This window comes from Mauremys mutica, unplaced genomic scaffold (genome assembly GCF_020497125.1).
Source record: "Mauremys mutica isolate MM-2020 ecotype Southern unplaced genomic scaffold, ASM2049712v1 000296F_np12_subseq_685537:690615_obj, whole genome shotgun sequence".
In the NCBI taxonomy this organism is placed as follows: domain Eukaryota; kingdom Metazoa; phylum Chordata; order Testudines; family Geoemydidae; genus Mauremys; species Mauremys mutica.
In genome coordinates this window covers 1,712-5,079 of record NW_025422902.1, presented here as the reverse complement: position 1 = coordinate 5,079, position 3,368 = coordinate 1,712, and the positions used below count along the sequence as shown (strand labels likewise).

General features: G+C 52.8%; 1 long non-coding RNA gene across 1 annotated transcript; it reads right to left on the bottom strand.

The window, feature by feature from the left end:
- Positions 1-1,449: 1,449 nt before the first annotated feature.
- LOC123357055 lies at positions 1,450-2,615 on the bottom strand. The gene is made up of 3 exons (XR_006575499.1): positions 2,228-2,615; positions 1,979-2,051; positions 1,450-1,589 (listed from the first exon to the last, which is right to left on the bottom strand). It is a non-coding gene; the product is annotated as an uncharacterized LOC123357055 (long non-coding RNA).
- Positions 2,616-3,368: the final 753 nt, after the last annotated feature.

The following is a 3,368-nucleotide window of genomic DNA, read 5'->3' as shown; positions in this document are numbered from 1 at the left end:
GTCTGAATGAGGGAAGATATCAGCATCTTAAGGGCCTAACTGGCTCCTACTACTTCAGTTGACTGACTGCCTGTTCTCCTCAAGCGGGTTCAGGGAAGCAGCAGGAAATAGGAAGCTCCCTGAGAAGCTGGTGTTAATCTGTCCAGACTCCTGGGGGTGCTCGAGAGGTACATAAGAGGCTCCTCCTCCTCTCCCTCCCTGCAGCTCCTGTTGCTTTCTGTTATTCCCTCTCCCCTTTTCTCCTGTCTGCCTGTTATGTCTCTTGTTCCCCCTTCCTCCAGCACAGCACTCCACCAGCTCTGTGCATCTCCAGCAGAGAGAAAACATATGCACCAGCACCAGACACAATTTTCTACGCTCTGGATCCTAGTGGTGCCCTGCCACAGTTTGGCACCTGTGGCAGCCGCCTCAGTTCGCCTCATGGTAAGGCCAGCCCTGTCCTGTGGGCACGGAGAACCTAACTCCCATTGAGGTCAGCCAGGGAGGCTGGATGTGCACATTGCAGGAAATAGACGGTCAGGGCAGCATAATCCACTGAAAAAACTGCAGCTTGCTAATTGCAACCCAGGCTCTCCCTGTGTGGCTCTTCGTCCTGCCTCTGCTGGCTGGAGCATGAGCAGAGCTTTCTGAGACAGCTGCTGCGGCTGTGGCCAGCCAGCGAAGTGCGTTTCCCATCGTCTCTCTTCTGGCTGTGGATGTTTGACTGCAGCAGCCCTGCAGAGGTCCTGGCCTCGCTCTCTAATGTCCATTCTCCTCTTGCTTTCATGGCGCTTCTTGGACCATGGAGTAGCCTCAGGAAAACATCCCAGCTGTGGACACAGGCACCAGCACCAATTCCCCAAGCCAGAGTCCCCTTTGCAATCCAGGGAACCAGCCTGGGTTGTCTGGAGCGCAGGGTGTGGCCCATGGTGACTGCAGACCCTGCCACTGCTGCACAGCGACTCCTGGGACCCTCTAGCCCATCAGCACTCGGCTCTCCCGCATTCTGCTGAGCGGCTGAGATCTGGGGGAACAGAAACCCTTTGTGAGAGACGGAAAATCTCCTCCCAGGAACACTCTGTCAATGGCTGCCAGAGGCCATCCATGTGAAACCCCAAATGTGCAGCCCCTCGGATTCCCACAGGGGAGATCTCAGCTCATTCACTTGTCACCCGTGGCCGCAGTCTCTGACAGGGGGAATGTAGAGGGTTTTTTTGCCAATCCTCCCTTCTGCAGCGCCCATAACAGGAGGAGGTTTGGCCTTGTGATGTGAGCCCTGGGTCTGAGAATCAGGGCTCCTGGGATCTGGGGCTCTGGAATGCGGTGTGGTCTAGTGGGTGGAGCTGGATTTGTTGACAGTGAATGAGAGGGGCTTGTGCTGAAGGACCCTGGGTCAATCCCCACCAATTCCCGTGATGTCTACATGTGGCCATGATTTTACTTACCTCTCAATGTAGGTTATTTAGCCCATTCCTGGACACAGGTGTTACATCTGCTGCTGGCCACCCCTGAGATGTAGGTCCTTCATCCACACAAGGACATGGCACATCAAGGTCAATCCAGCAGCTCCCATCCGGTCTTCACCTCCGCAATGGACGGCGAGCTCTAACCTGAGCAGAGAAAGACAGGGTGGTGTTCTTCAGGGGAATCTGCTGGAGCTCCTGCATCCCCTGCCCCACCTCACACCCCGACACCCTAAGGGTTTTCCAAAGATACCACTAATCTCGGATAAACAAAGCAGCTGAGATGAGGTCAATGTGGGTGGATTTACTGAGCAGACTGGTTCTAATGGAAGAACAGATTTCTTCCCTGCTCTAGGGAGATTCCCATAGGAAAAGTCTCGGATGGTTGGGGTGGAGGCAATGCAAACCCTCAGCCCCTTGAATGGCAGGAAATCAGGACTCGGGGAGTTAAGGGGTGTCTCTGTCCTGCTGGAGGGAGCAGATCTGGAGATCAAGAAGAGCACTAGTGGCATTGTAGGAAAGCCAGTGACTTCTACCTGTGAAGGTGGCTGAAGCTTCTGGCAGACACTAGAGTCCCGGATCCTTGCACCTCCTTTGGGGATCCCTTTCCTAGGAATAAAATAAGGACACCACACAGAGAATGACATTTGAATCCCAGGTCTGGGATCCAGGGCAAAGGGATGATCTCAGCCAGGCTACGTACCAGGAACCTGATTTTGGTCCCAAGAGCCACAATTACCCAGAGGAGGTTTTCTTCCTCATTTGCTTTCAGGTTATTTACTCACAGTATTCATTTGTCTGCTTTGCCGGGTCTCCACTCTCTGCAGCTGTTCATTGGTTTTAGTAACAGTCTTTCAGTTTTTGCTTCTGTTTCCATTTCTTACAGTGTAGCATCTGCTCAGCACTTTTTAAAAAAATAAAACAATTCAAAACAAAATCCTGATCCTATATTGAAGAGGAAGGTTCCTGAGAATTTGGCTGCAGAACTTTAGTGTCTGCATATTTCAGTCCCTATTATTTATTCAGGTGCAGGTCTGATGTAATCTGCGCCCCCAAGAATGCCCATATGATGCACGGGGGTGGGGGGGGCTTAGAATACCTGTTAAAAGAGAGTAGATTAAAAGGTGGGGAAATCAACCAATGCATCAGCCCTTCTCTGCATCATTAAAGCACCAGGCATGGGAGCGAAACAGGTTAAAAATCCCCATGGTTCTTTCCCACTAGACAGACATCCAGAAAGAAAAAGGCCTTCAGCCAATTATTTCCTTACACTCAGAAGGGGTGAAATTCAGCCCTGTGCAGACAGCCAGGGCAAGGTCTGTGCATCACAGCGGGGTTAAGTGGCACTTCACTGCCCAGGTGCTGGGAGACTTCGGTGGCAGTTTTCCTCCTGGATTGGAACAGCCGGCTGGAATCCTGTGAGGTACAGAGCAGAGAGAGGTTTGGGCCACAACGTTCACCTCAGAGGCTGAGCTTCTGCAGACTTTTGGGATGTTCCCATCTGAGGAGGAGGATTTTGGCCAGCCCCAGCTCAGAGCTTTCAGTCACTTCAACCAGTGATTCTCTGGCACAGTTGATCTAAAGCAGCTGAACTTTTCAGGCCTTGCCCCCATCTCCGACCCCCCTCCCACCTCGCATTGTCCCCTAACAGCCCTCTCCCTTCTCTCGATCCCTGCCAAGCCCAAATACAGAGCCTAGCCCACGCTCCTCCTCTCTTAGACCCTCTCCTCACACGATCCTCCCCTACCTTTGACAGACTGATCCCGGTGCCCTTTACCCAGCTCCTGGAGAAATCATGGCTCCTCAGGACAACCTGGGAGTGGATGGTTCCAACCTCTGTGTGGGGTGCGTGGTTTTCCGTCTAAGCATCACTGAGAGCCAGCACGTCTCGATTTCACAGGACGAGGGAAGTCTAGGAAGCGCTGC